The sequence below is a fragment of the Zalophus californianus genome, chromosome 12, assembly GCF_009762305.2.
Source record: "Zalophus californianus isolate mZalCal1 chromosome 12, mZalCal1.pri.v2, whole genome shotgun sequence".
In the NCBI taxonomy this organism is placed as follows: Eukaryota; Metazoa; Chordata; class Mammalia; order Carnivora; family Otariidae; genus Zalophus; species Zalophus californianus.
The window spans coordinates 17584807-17599737 of NC_045606.1; positions in this window are offsets into that span (position 1 = coordinate 17584807).

Here is a 14931-nt window from a genome sequence, read left to right on the forward strand (position 1 = left end):
TGGCCTAATCCACATGTAATTGGATCTCCAAGGAAGAGGACAGGCAAGAAAACTAATTGAATAAATAATGAAAAAAACTTTTCAAAGTTTATGAAAACTATAAATACATAGATCCAATAAGGTCAGTGAACCCCAACCATAGGAAACATGAGAAGAACTACACGGAGGCACACCATAATCAAATTGCTTCAATCCAGAGAAACAGAGGAAGAAGATAAAAATGAAAGCAGATTTCTCATCAGAACCAATGTAATCCAGAATATAGTAGAACAACATTTTTACAGTACCTGAAGAATTATGATCTTGGATTAGGCAAAGATTTCTTACCTACAATACCAAGAACATGATTCATTAGAAGAAAAAAAAAATATGATTGTGCTTTATCAAACTAAGAACTTTTGCTTTTCAAAGAACTGTTAAGAGTTTGAGATGATAAAACAGAGACTGGGAGAAAATATTTGCAAATCATGTATGTGAGACACAGGACTTGTGTATCTAGAAATATAGATGATCATCTAGAATATATAGATGATTCTCAAGACTCAATATTGTGAAGATAAATAATCCAATAAAAAATTGGCAAAAAAATTGAAAAGACACATTACCAAAAAAGATATATGTGAGGCAGATAAACACATGAAAAGGTGTTCAACATCATAAGGGGAAATGCAAATAAAAAACTATGATGAGATAACACTATATACCTACTAGAATGTCTAAAATTAAAAGATTGGGCTGCCAAGTGTTAGCTAGGATATGGAATAACTGGAACTCTCTTACATTGTTGATGGGAATGTAAAAGTGATACAACCCCTTTGGAAAACAGTTTTACAGTGTTTTAGAAAGTTGAACATGCAGCCTAGCATATGACTCAGCCAAATCTACTTTTAGATATTTTTCCGAAAAGAGATCAAAGTATATGTCTTTACAAAACCTTTTACATGATTGTTTATAGAAGCTTTGTTTATCATAGGCCAAATGTGGAAACAACCCAAATGTCCATTGACATGCTAATGGAAAAACAAAATAGTAATGGGCTATTGATATACACAGCAGTATGGATAAAATTAAAAATGCTGAGTGAAAGAAGCCAAACCCCCCAAAAAGAAAGAGTATGTTTTATATTTTTTTTGTATAATCTAGAAAATACAAGATAATATATAGTGACAGAAAACAGAACAATGATTGCCTAGGAATGGGAATTGGGGAGGTGTAGGGGATGGAGGAATATCTAAGGGACACAAGGAAATTTTTAGAGGTGACGGATATGTTTTTTTCCTTGATATGATGTGTATGTATGTGTGTATGTCAAAACTTCCAAATTATATACTTTAAATATGTGCAGTTTATTGTATGTCAGTTATACTTTAATTAAGCTGTTTATAAAGAAAACATGATTAGATATTGTGCCTTTTGACCTCTAGGGCTGCTATTTCAAACGTGGTCTTCCAGCATCTACTGGTTCTCTGAATCCCCAGTATCTTTCAATAATTCACATCATTTCTTAAAAATAAATGTAATTAGGAGAAAGGGGAGATACTCTGGCAGTTATAATGTGTAGCAATTACAAATTTGTCACAACTGTTAGAACTATGGCCCATAGATGAGATGCGTGACATAGTATGTGTTTGCTTTAGGTAACTTGGACCTCATGGTAGGTCCCAGATGCTGAGTCTCAGTACCCCATTTACTTTGCCCATTTCTTAATTACTTGTTTACGAGTTAGTGGTCCTCTGCCACCCTCTACTATATAAGAAAGGACTTGGTCTGTCTTGATTACTTCTGTGTTTAGAGTAGGGCTCTAAATCTCACATAGTATGTGTTTGTTAAATCTATATTAAATGAATGATTTTTATTGCTTCTGTATAGAACATATATCTAGATTTTGACAATCCTTATGGTAAGAGTCCTCAAACCATCACAATTTCAGCAGTTTCAAGGTTTTCTAGTCTTTTGGCAATGGTGAAGTTTTATGACAACTACCACAAGCTAGTCCTACAGACTCACTTCCTGGATCATACAATGCCCCTGTCTTCTCATTCACACTCTTGTGCAGCTGAATGAAGAAGACTTCATAATATGACCTGTGTATAGGAAAGCCAAATTCCTCATTTTTTTTCTCAGTCAGGGAGAATTACATCTGACTGTGTGAAATTCTGCCAGTGATGTGGCAATAAGAGAGGAAAAGGATCAATTCAAGTTGACTCCCTGGGCTGATCCTTATAAACTGCCTAGGGCATGAGTCCAGTTAAATGAAAATGCTGCACTCAGAAATATGCTTACTGCTTATCTAAGGCATCTAAACAAGTAAGTCATTTCCCTGGAGAAGAGCTTAGTAAAGGAGACTGAGTGGTGGGAAGTGGATGAATTCTTCTTTAGGGCCTTATTTCAGAGACACATTTTACCCTCTGGGGCTTGGGGGTGTAACAGAAACATGAAACCAAGAGTTGCCATTGTTGAGTAACAACATTCTCTAAACTGTGCCTTATGCATTGACATGATAATCAAAGGGAGTCAAGCACTTGGGTTTTTTTTTTTTTTTATATTTTACTTATTTATTTGAGAGAGAGAGAGAGCATGAGAGAGAGAGAGAGCACAAGCAGGGGGAGGTATAAAGGGAGAAACAGGCTCTCTGCCAAGCAGGGAGCCTGATGCGGGACTCAATCCCAGGACCCTGGGATCATGACCTGAGCCGAAGGCAGACGCTTAACCAACTGAGCCATCCAGGCACCCAAGCACTTGTTATAATGGATAATGGATTCTGGCACAGAATGGATAATTTCTACATGCTTCAACATCTATTTATAATAATTCATCATGTCTATGCTTTGCACATGAACACCTCCTTGTTGGTCATTTTCCTCCTGAAAAATAGGTCCCATATATTTCAGTGAACTTGCAAATTTAGCCTTCCTGAATGGGGTGGGAGATGGCAAAAGGGCATCCCTTGATATCCATTGTTTGATTTTATTGGCTAGTTATGGACCTACCCTTATAAAAGGACTCAGAATTTTCTTTGTCTTAAGATTGAATTGAAAGCCTATTGTCTGTACTCAATTCAACTTAACTAATGTGGTATTACATTGTGAGACATATAACTGAAGGAATATTATTTCCCAAAGATTTGACCCTCAAAATCAGTTTGCCTTCCTAATGATGCCTTGTTTTTTTAAAAGATTTTATTTGTTTATTTGACAGAGAGAGACACAGCAAGAGAGGGAACACAAGCAGGGGGAGTGGGAGAGGAGAAGCAGGCTTCCTGCTGAGCAGAGAGCCTGATGTGGGGCTGGATCCCAGGACCCTGGGATCACGACCTGAGCCAAAGGCAGACGCGTAACGACTGAGCCACCCAGCTGCCCCGATGCCTTGTTTTTTGGAAGGTCATGAAAGTTTAGTGGATCAAGATCAGCATGGTTTAAAATAAAATAGAACCATAAAGAAAATATAAAACTACATTACATTTAGTAAGGATAACTAATGTTTCATGAAATTTTGTTTCATTTATTTATGTGTGTGTGTGTTATGTGTATGTGTGCATGTGTATATGTGTACTTATACTGGGCTGTGACAAAATATGTGTTTCTTATAGTAGATTGGGGTCAAAATGTTTGAAAGACGCTGTTCTAATGCACCTTCCCAAGCTGCCTGATACCTCTGCAGCTGGGGTTCTGAATAGGACTTAGGTTCATCCAGTTGGATGTACTTGCATGAAATTTGGAAGGTATGATGGTTAATTTTATATGTCAGTTTGACTGGGCCACAGGGGTCCAGATATCTGGTTAAACAGTATTCTGGTGCTCTGTGATGGTGTTTTGGATGAGATTAATCTCTGAATCTGTAGACTGAGTAAAGCAGATTACTTTCTGAAACGTAGGTGGGCCTCATCTAATCAATTGAAGGCCTGAATAGAATAAAAAGGTCAACCTTCCCATGGATAATAGGGAATTCCTACTGCCTGGATGCCTTTAACTGGGACATTGGTTTCTTCCTCAGACTCAGCTGAAACATTGGCTCTTCCTGGGACTTTAGCCTGCCAGCCTGTGGATCAGAACTATACCATCAGCTCTCCTGGGTTTCCAGCTTTCCAGCTCACCCTGAAGATCTTGGGACTTGTCAGCCTCTCCAATCATGTGACCCAATTCCTTATAACACATCTCTTTCTATAAATATACATCTTATTGGTTCTGTTTCTCTGGAGACTAATTAAGGTGAAATTGGTTCTACGGCATTTTTTGGCAAACACAATGTGGTAGGCAGAATTCTAATAAAACAGCTCCCAAGGTTCCATACCCAAATCCTGGGAATCTGTGAATATGAAAAGATACCATTTCTGTGATCTTGTTGTGTTATATAGAGAGATTATCTGAGTGGGCCTAATCTCATCACATAAATCCATATAAAAGCAGAGCGTTTTCTCTGGCTGGAGGCAATAATGGAAATCAGAGGGGTTAGTGTGAGGGAGACTCCACAAGAGGGATCTTGTCCCAGCTGTGATGCTGTGGGAGGGCCTGTAAGAAGGCCTGTGTGAGGAACTGTGAAAGTGACCCCTAGTCCACAGTCAGAAAACAAAGACCTCAGTTCTAGAACTGCAAGGATCTGCCAAACTCAAATGAGCTTAGGAGTAGATTCCTCTCTAGGGCCTCCAGATAAGAACCCAACCTACTGACACCTTGACTCTTATCTGGTGAAACCTGAAGCAGAGAACCACCCCGTTGAGGCTGCCTGGACTTTGGACCTACACAATTGGGATAATAAATGGGTGTTGTTTTAAGAATTTGTGATAATCTGTTTCACAGCATTTAGTCATGGAGATGTGTTTTCTTGTGGCAGCATTAGCAGAGATTTAGGGGCCAGTCACTGGTATCAGGAGACAGGGTGTAGGACACCTGTTTTGGCTGGTGCAGACCTAGCAGGTGTAATGGCTCGGAGCCAATGGTTCCAGTGGTGGCCTCCTTGTTTCTAGCTTTGCCATTGTGGCAGAGCCTGGGGTTACTCTGGCAAGACAGTTTTTCGGTGTTGTTCTTGGATTCTGGAAGTGCAGTCTACACCCCATTTATCCAGTCCTTCCAATGATGTTTTGAGCACCCAATTGCTCATATTAAATCACTGCTTAGATATAAGATAATTTTTGTTATATGCTACTGAACCTTGACTATTTTATTTCCAAATCTCTCCTACTTTTTAAATATAATGACATCTGTCAGCTTATTTAAAATTCTGAAGAACTGACCACTCCTTACTTCTTGAAAATCCCTCTTTTTTTTTTTGTTTTTGATGACATTTCACTCTGGTTTCTCTTATATAACTCCTTTACTAATTTTCATTCTATTTTGCTGGCTCATTTTCATTCATCAGACATGTATTGAGCATGTACTAGGTTGTAGACACTGTATGCAAAGGGCAGAGGCCTCATCAAGAACTGATCATGGACCTTGTCCCCCAGGGATTTGCCAATATGTAAACAAGTTAACCATAATGAGTTGATAACATCTGTAATAGAGGTGAATAAATGTATTCTAGAAGCCCAAAGAAGAAAACACATGGCTCTCTGGGGGCAACCAGGGAGTGCTTTACAAAAATGATGGCACCTGATGGTCTTCTAGAGTAGATGTGTCTTAGGCAAGTAAGGAAGGGCATTCCAGGCAGAAGAAACAGGGCAAAGGCATGAAAGTTTGAAAATGTGACACATTAAAGGAGTAGCAAAAAGTCTTCTGTGACTGGTCTTCTGGGGGAAGGAAGATTGGTAGAAAGTCAGGATTTGTATAGAAGGTAACACACGAATTGTATTCTAGAAACAAGAGTTTACAGGAGATAGTTACTGTACTAGAAATCTTAACCTTTGATGACTACCCATTACATTCACATAAATCTGAAGCCACTTCTTGGCTTGGTTAAAAGGTTATCATCTGACTAACTCTTTAGGATTACTCTCATCCCATTTTCCTCTTCCTTACCATCCATTCCCTCATTTACTCATTCATTTATTTAGTCAAAGTGGTATGTTTGTGGGGGGGGTGCGTATCATGTAACATGTGAAGTTCATTATACGGACTTTGGCTTTTATTCTAGATGAGATGGAATGTCAGTTGAATGGTCTGATCTAATTTACATTTTAAAAGAATCACTGGCTACTGTCTGGGGAGTAAAATGGGGTGGGAGGCAAGCATATAAGCAATGATACAAATAGAAGTTATTGTAATAATCCAGAAATAACTGTAGAATGGATCAGCATAGAAGTGGTGGAGATAGTGAGAAAGATTATGATCCCGTGTATATTTTAAAGGTGGATATGATAGGATTGCTAGCAGACTGAATGTAGGGTATAAGAAAAATGAGGTACCAAGGGTGACACCAAGGTTTGGGCTGGGTCACATGATAGAGATAGTTTTTCTTTAATTAAGATTTTATTTATTTATTTTAGAGGGTCTCGGGACAGAGAGAGAGAATCTTCAAGCAGACTCCCTGGGAGCCTGACATGGGCCTTGATCTCATGACCCATGGTATCATTACCTGAGCCAGAACCAAGAATCTGACGCTTGGGGCACCTGGGTGGCTCAGTCGGTTAGGCGTCTGCCTTTGGCTCAGGTCGTGGTTCCGGGGTCCTGGGATCGAGCCCCACATCGGGCTCCTGGCTCAGCGTGGAGCCCGCTTCTCCCTCTCCCTCTGCCTCTCCCCATGCTCATGCTCTCTCTCTCTCTCTCTCTGTATCTCTGTGTCTGAAATGAATAAATAAAATCTTAAGAAAAAAGAATCTGACGCTTAACTGACTGTGTCATCCAGACACCCCAGGGGTCACTTTTTTAACATAGTGATTTTGAGATGCCTGTCAGACATTCAAGCGGCATTTTGAGCATGCAGTTAGACATAGGCATCTGGAGTTAGAAGAGAGGTTGAGGCAGGACTCATGGGTGATTTACTTGGTATTTGAAACCGTGACATTGAATGAGATCACCTAGGGAGTGAGAGTAGATGAGGAAGAGAAGTCATGCAAAGGCTGAGCACTGGGGTCTCCAGCTCTTAAAGTTCTGGAAGATATGAAGAACCAGCAAAGGAAACTGGAGGCAGTGGCCACTGAAGGAGGAGGAGAGACCATCAGGAGGGTGTCAAGTCCTGGAAGCCTAGTGAAGAATGTGTTTTGAGGAGGGATGGATCAGATGGGTCAAGTGCTGAGGGCAGGTCAGGTCAAACAGGATGAAGTCAAAAAAATCATTGGATTTTGCAACGTGGAGATCATTGACACGTGACAAGAGACATTTCAATAGCACCAGGGAAAAGCCTAATTGGAGTGGGTTCAACAGAGAATTGAAGAGGAGGGACTGCAGATGGTGGCTAAGGCAATTCTTTCAAGGAGTTTTGTAACAAAGTCATGGAGAAAAATGAGGCAGTGGTAGGAGGGGAAGGAAGCGGGGTCAAGAGAGGGCTTTTTTTTCTCTTTAAAATTTAAGAAGTAACAGCATTTTTGTATTTTCCATTTTGCTGATGGATATGATGATGTGGGAGAGTGGGGGGGGGGGATTACTTACAGCAATGTCCTTAAGAAGGCGAGAGTGCCTTGAGTCTAGTGTCCAAAGAAGTGCTGGCTCAGAGAGGGATGAACAGATCATTCATGCTAATGTTGGTGAAAGCAGAGTGCATGGAAATAGATGTAGATGAAATAGTAGATGTGGTAGCAGGTGATTTTTGCAAATTCTCTTCTCACTGATTCAATTTTCTGAGTGCAATAGTAGGCAAAGTTATAAGGTAGGAGTGAGGAAGGGGTTGGGAACAGGTGGAGGTTTGCAGAGAAAGAACTTGTTGAAGTAATAGTCTGTGAGTGAGCAGCCTATGACCTCACTTGAGGTCAGTAGCCCTCAAGTAATTGTTTTGTGTTTTTCTCTAATTACACTGGGTGTTGATATGGAATGGCGGTGAGTTAAATTGAACTTCTTACAGTTCCCCACTCCTTTACCTTTGCACAGGTAAGGTTGCATCTGCCTGGAATGCCCTCTCTACCCTCTTTACTCATCTTTCAACTTTTGTCTCAACCACCACTTACTTAAGCCTACCAGGCAGAGTTAATTACGCCCTTCTTGGAACTATTGTGCTACCATGGGCATCCCTCTATTGTAACTGTTGTGCTATTATAATATTTTGTTTCCCTCTCTCCATAGTTAATTTGGCCCCTCCTTGAGGGTATCAATTTGATTATTGCAATTCCTAGTATAGTGTTTGGCTTATGGTTGGCATTCATTAATTGCCTGTTGAATTGAATTGAGTTCCATGGAGAGACTGGACAGGAAGGGTTGGCCGGTAGGAGAGGTAGGGTCTAGAGAAAGTAAGAGTGGTAACATTTAGAACCAGACTCAGCTGCTCTATGAGGAGGGGAGCTCCTGCCCCTGAGGGTGGGTAAGGTAACTGCTAACTCATCTCTAGTGGTGGAGTGAATAGGGCCTGAACCCCAAATGAACTTATGTAAACTGGGTCAGTAATACTCACTTCTACAGAGTTTGCATCAAGGATCAAAAGCGTTCATATATGCAGAAGGATTTTGTAAATGAAAATGTGCCACATAATGTAAGACACTTTTTCTTACAGCACTCTGTGCCAAGATAATAGAAACGTGTTGAATCTGTATATTTTACTAGAGTATAGGCTGTGTAATGAAGGAAGAAAAGGATGGGTTAAAAATAAAAAGAATGATTATAGCTATAATCTTCTTGTTGTCCTTTCTACTATTAAAAGTCTCTTTGGAAGATATCATCACGGTCTCTTTCAGTTACAGCATGTTCCACTGCCTCTCATTGTCTCTGAGCCAAGAGCCCTAATGTGACCTACTTTACTAAGCCAGGTGGTGTCGTAGACAAAAGTGCCAGCTCATTTTGCAGGAAGCAGAGGCTAAGGAGCCTGCTGATCTGAGTGGCTGGTATCACAATGCACAGGTTTGGGAAATGCCTGTGCTCAGAAAAGGCCAACCTCCCACAACATTCTAAAACTCGAGAGAACTTTCTAACACATTGGCAGTGTTAACAATTCCAAAGCAATAAAGTGTTTGATTCCTGATGTTGACTTGAAGTAGTGTTATTTTAACACAGGTTCTGACTTCTGTTGTTAGTTAATTGTTCATGTTGACTTGGCTTCGCTTTCCCTTAAGTTTCAAGTTTCGTAAAGGCGGGGACCATGTTCTATACTTCATACCCTCTGCCCACTCATGCCTACCAAGGTAGTTTATGGATTCTCAATTACCATCTGTTATTGATTGGGTTTGTTAGTAGATGTCAGACAGCTTTTGTGGTGACCAGGTATTGACAGAGCATAATGAGAAAGGCAAAGATAGAGCTTTTTCTACTATATAAACCACATGTTGTTTAACCTGAAGTCCTGGGAACATAAGATGTCCTGCATGAATGACTGTGAGTTTAGGACACTGTTCTTCTACCCCTTCTTCCCAATATTTTAAAATGTCTTTATGGCAGTTTATCTTCCTTTCACTCCCTAACTTAAAATAGTTTACAATATTGCTTTTGGTCTACCTGCTCATGTGCTGAAAGAAGCAGCCCTGAAAACACATAGTTGTTGCATTTTGATGTATACCAAGAAGGTTGCCTTACTTGCTGACTTTGTAGAGTGGGTTGGGTAAACACGTTTCTGAGAGGATCTTCTAAGATGCAAGTATATTTCTTGGGCAGAGCAGCATGTTGGTCCATTATCATCTAGGGTAAAACTCAGCTTACTTCCTGTAGAATTGGTCATATTAGTGACATGAAGGAATGAAAAATAGGACAGATTAGTTTTGATGATCATAACAGCCTGGGACATGGAGTGATGCCCACGAAAAAGGAAAATAAGAGCACCAGACTGGGGACTCAAATTAAGAGATGTCTCAGAAAGCAGAATCACGATGCCAGGATGAGGAGCAAAGATAAAGGCTGTCTAAACTCTAGAGGTTGGACAGTTGGCTCCAGCAGGGAGAAAACTCCTTCAGATTTAGGGCAGAGGCTGGGCAGTGTTCTACAGGCCCCTTGTACCACCTCTGGGCCATTATCTTTCTGCTCCCCTGAAATTCCTGCCTCCATCCACATCAGCCCATCTATTCAATCCCAGGCAGCACCCTTTTTTCATGAACTCTCTGGAACCCCCTTCATACTCTTCTCACCTTGCTCATGCCTCTGGTGTGGACAATTTCAAAATCCTGGTGTAACTGGCCCAACAATGGAGCTTCAGTGTTCTTAAAAATTTCTGACTCCCACAACCTTAACCACCAGTTTCCTTTAGCAGCTAACTTCCGTAGTAGCTGTGCTCTGGGCTCTACTGTCACCCAGATGTCTCATGCTGCGATTGCAAACTCAACCTGCTGATCTCTCAAAAGAGCCTCCCCTGACCAGGCGTCACACCACTTGACCCCACAACTTCTCTTCTTCAGCCTGATGGGCACCTGTAGTCCCTGCTCCTTCACTCTCATTTCCCCTCTCTGTTGTCCCTTGGGGCTCCACTTCCTTTCCTAATCCAGTGTACAGCCCACGGTGTGTCACTTTGTGTCAGAGCCTCCTTGTCCTCTGCTGCATCTTGCCTTGCTGACCTTGAAGCTTGGAGGAGTCCCCTCCTTTCTTAGCCCCTCCTCTCTCACACTCAGCTTACTGAGCTGCTAGAGAGAATCACAGTCATTGGTGTCACTCACTATAACGTTATGGCTGTGATGTTAGCTGACCCTTAGGGCTCCTTGCCAGTCTTAAAGGGGTCTGGTCACCTACTATTTCCACTCCCCACAGCAGCTATTCCAAACCTCCATCATTTTCCGCAACCCATCTTTTTCACCTTTTCTTGGGAAATGACTCTTTTTTTTTTTAAAGATTTTATTTATTTATTTATTTATTTATTTGAGAAAGAGAGAGAGAGCACACAAGCAGGGGGAGTGGCAGAGGGAGAGGGAGAAGCAGGTTCCCCACTGACCAGGGAGTCCGACTTAGGGCCGATCTCAGGACCCTGGGATCATGACCTGAGCCAAAGTCAGACACTTAACGACTGAGCCACCCAGGCGCCCCTCTTGTGAAATGACTCTTATTTCATAGATAGAACTTAGATTTTAGACACCTTCAAACTTTCACTCAGTCCCCCATCACCACAATTTTCAACATGCTCCAATATTTCTCAACCTTAGTCTGAGAAAATTTTTTTTCCTTTTCCAACTCTAGATTCATTCATTCATTCAATGATCACTGAGAGCCACATGCGTCCTAAAACACTGCGCTATATGCTGAGGATATTAGAGATGAAGAAGATGTAGACCCTATGCACAAGGAGCTTAAAATCATATAGAGGAGACAGATATTATGGTGTAATGACTGAAATATGCATGGAGCATTATAAAAGTGTGAGGAGAAAAGCCACTTACCTCAGCTTTCATGGGAAGGAGATGGTGTCATGAGGGATGTTTCAGATGGGGTGGTGGCTTGAGCTAATCCTTACAGTGTCAGTGGGTGTTAATTAGGCAAAGTTGGGAGTGAGAGGAGACTGGAGGGTCAAGGACTAGAGGGCAGGGAAAAGTGATATTAAATATAGGAAGAGGGTATAAGTAAAAACAGGAAATTGAATTGTTCTTATTCTTGACTGTGTCCCAGACTTCGTTATGTGGCCATCCCACAAATAACCTCAAACTAACACATTTTCCCCAAATTTCCTTCTCCTTTTTTAATTCTTTATCCTACTATAATTCCTCTTGTTCCCTCCCCTCCATGATTCAACTTGTAACTAACTTCTGTTGATTCTACAGCATCAACATTTCTTGTATGCCTGTTCTTTCTCCATATTTGCATAGCATCAGTGTGATAGTCTCTAAATGACCTCACATCTGTGCTCCTCTTAGAAAGAGTGATCTTTCTAACATGCACAACTTACTACACCACTGCCTGGTCAAGCTGTGGCTCCCCCACACTCCAGCATGATAGGAAAAACTTTTCCCACCCAGCCCTTGGTCCCACCTTTGCATCCTTACTGGTCCCTGGCCATTTGTTCATGCTCCTAGGCTCTGGCATGATCAAATATCAGCAATTTTTTGATATGCCCATATTGTTTTATACTTAGATGTCTTCCCCCTCCCCACAGGTACAAGAACATTTTAATGCAGCATCTTAATATGGACACATTTTAATGCAGTCCAAAACAACCAGCAAACATTTAACCTATTCTTTTTTTTCTCTTTCCTGAATAATGACTATAATAGACACGCTTTTCTGATTTTTAATTTATTACTTAAATATAACATACAGTGTTCTATTAGTTTCAGGTGTACAACATAGCAATTTGACAATTCTATACGTTACTCAGTGCTCACCTAAGTGTAGTCACCATCTGTCACCATAGCATGCTATTACAATATTCACTCTATTCCCTATGCTATACTTTTCATCTCTGTGAGTTATTTATTTTATAACTGGAAGTGTGTATCTCTTAATCCCCTTCACCTATTTTGCACATCTTCTATCTACCTCCTCTCTGGCAACCACCAATTTGTTCTCTGTATTTAAGGGTTGGTTTGCCTCTTTGTTTTTTTGTTTTTTGTTTTTTTTTAGATTCCACACACAAGTGAAATTATGTGGTATTTGTCTTTCTCTGACCTATTTCACTTAGCATAATACCCTCTAGGTCCACCCATGTTGTTGTAAATAGCAAATTTATTTTTCTTTTTTACGGCTAAGTAATATTCCTATTGTGTATGTATACCACACTTCTTTATTCATCTATCAATGGACACTTAGGTTGCTTCCATATCTCAGCTATTGTTAAATAATGCTGTAATAAATACAGGGGTGCATATATCTTTTCAAATTAGCGTTTTCCTTTTCTTTGGGTAAATACCCATTAGTGGAATTATTGGATCATATGGTATTTCTGTTTTTAATTTTTTTGAGGACCCTCCATACTGTTTTCCAGAGTGGCTGCACCAATTTACATTCCCACCAACAGTGCATGAGTATTTTTTTTCCTCTTGTTACTTCTTTGCTTTTTGATACTAGCCATTCTGGCAGGTGTGAGGTGATATCTCATTGTGGTTTTGAGTCAAATTTCTCTGATGATTAGTGATATTGAGCATCTTCAATGTGTCTGTTGATGTGATAGACACTCTTAACTCATTCCTTCACCTTTCCCTTTTATTCTTTCCAGGGTGATGATGACACCAATGACCTCTGACAGATTAACTCCCCATTTTAATCTTCCATCAACAGTTGTAAGTTACCGTAAGTGTCCTGCTTCAAGTTACATTGCTTCTAATGCTTTATATGCCCTTCCCTTTCACTTGTCTTCCTAGGGCCTCCCTACTCACCATTTATTACCACCCCCCATTGTCGCACACTTAGAAATCCCAGTTACAATCTACGACTCTCTGTGCCCTGACTCTAATCTCTATATTCACTTCAATTGACACCTCTCACACTTTCATGTTCCCACCATAAGACTTAATATTTCTGAGGACAGGGCTCATTCATTTCTTAATTTCTAGCACCTCCCACATTTTTAGAACAAAGTAGACACTTCATAAATTAATGCTAAATTGACAAATGAAGGAAGGAATGGGATCCAAAGGCAAAAGACTCAGTCAGGAGCTTGGTACTTTTGAATTCAACCCAGAGTAAAACTAGAGTGTTTGAATTCAACTGGAGAGTCCTTTTGGCCAATCCTGGGAGAATTCACCATGTTCCAAAAGTTGTAAGCTAAGAGAGTAAGATCTTTTTTGTAGAAACCTGAAAGGTAGTTTAATTTCCTAAGAGGACAGACTTTGAAAGGTTAGTGTAAGAACTTTATGTAAGAAGATTCTAGATCATGGTGAAGCTCAAGTGCAGTGAGAGCAGTGACTTCATGGGGTGGGGGAAACCACAGTAGCCCCAAGGGGATAAGGTACTGCCCTTTCTGAGAAAGGAAGGTTTAGTGGCCTTGTATGGGGGGAGAGGATAAAGGGAGGACAGAGCAGGGAGAAAAGGGAGTTGGAATCCAAATTACATTATCGGACTATCAAAGGAATACTGTTTTCCCACGCATACACTTCCCTATATATATCCTGAGGAAAACAATATCTTTTTCCTATTATTTTTTTAAAGATCTTTATTTGCTTATTTGACAGAGAGAGAGAGAAAGTGCACAAGCAGGGGGAGAGGCAGAGGGAGAGGAGAAGCAGGCTCCCCGCTGAGCAGAGAGCCCGATGCAGGGCTCCACCCCAGGACCCCGGGATCATGACCTGAGCCAAAGGCAGATGCTGAACAGACTGAGCCACCCAGGTGCCCCCCTAACTAATTTTTTAAAAGGTAATATATACATGGTAAAAATTCATATAGTAGTATCAAAGGGTATTCATTGAAAGTAAATCTGTGCCCTACCCTAGGCCTCTATTATTCTTCCCCAGAGGTAACCACTATTAACATTTTCTAGTTTTTCCCCAGAAACTTTAAGTATATAATACATATTAATATAGCTATCTCACATGCAAATCTATCTACCTAAATGCAAATCTAATTATATATTTATATCTGTATTTTAAACATAGTTGGTAGCATCCTATCATCAAGAGCTCTCCACTTAAGTTTATAGAGGCATGTTTTTTGTGGTTGTAGGAACACATAACAGGAGATCTACCTTTTTACAAATTTGAGTGGATAGTATAGTGAGACGTTATTTTTTAAACACACTTCATGATATTCCTACTCTGACTGCATTATAGGTATTTAATTGGTCCCCTGTCGATGACCATTTAATTTTTTTCTAGTCTGTTGCTATTTTAAGCAATGCTGCAGTGAAAATCCTTGTACATATGTGTGTCTGCCAGAGTCCAGCAGAAAGCAGATGGTGTTTCTAAAAACTTACCTGAAGAGAGTTTACTGAAGGAACTAGGAACACAGGTGCTGGCAGGATTAATGGGTCCAAGAAAAAAACAGTTGAGTGCTTGGGGACTAGCAAGAGAAGCCT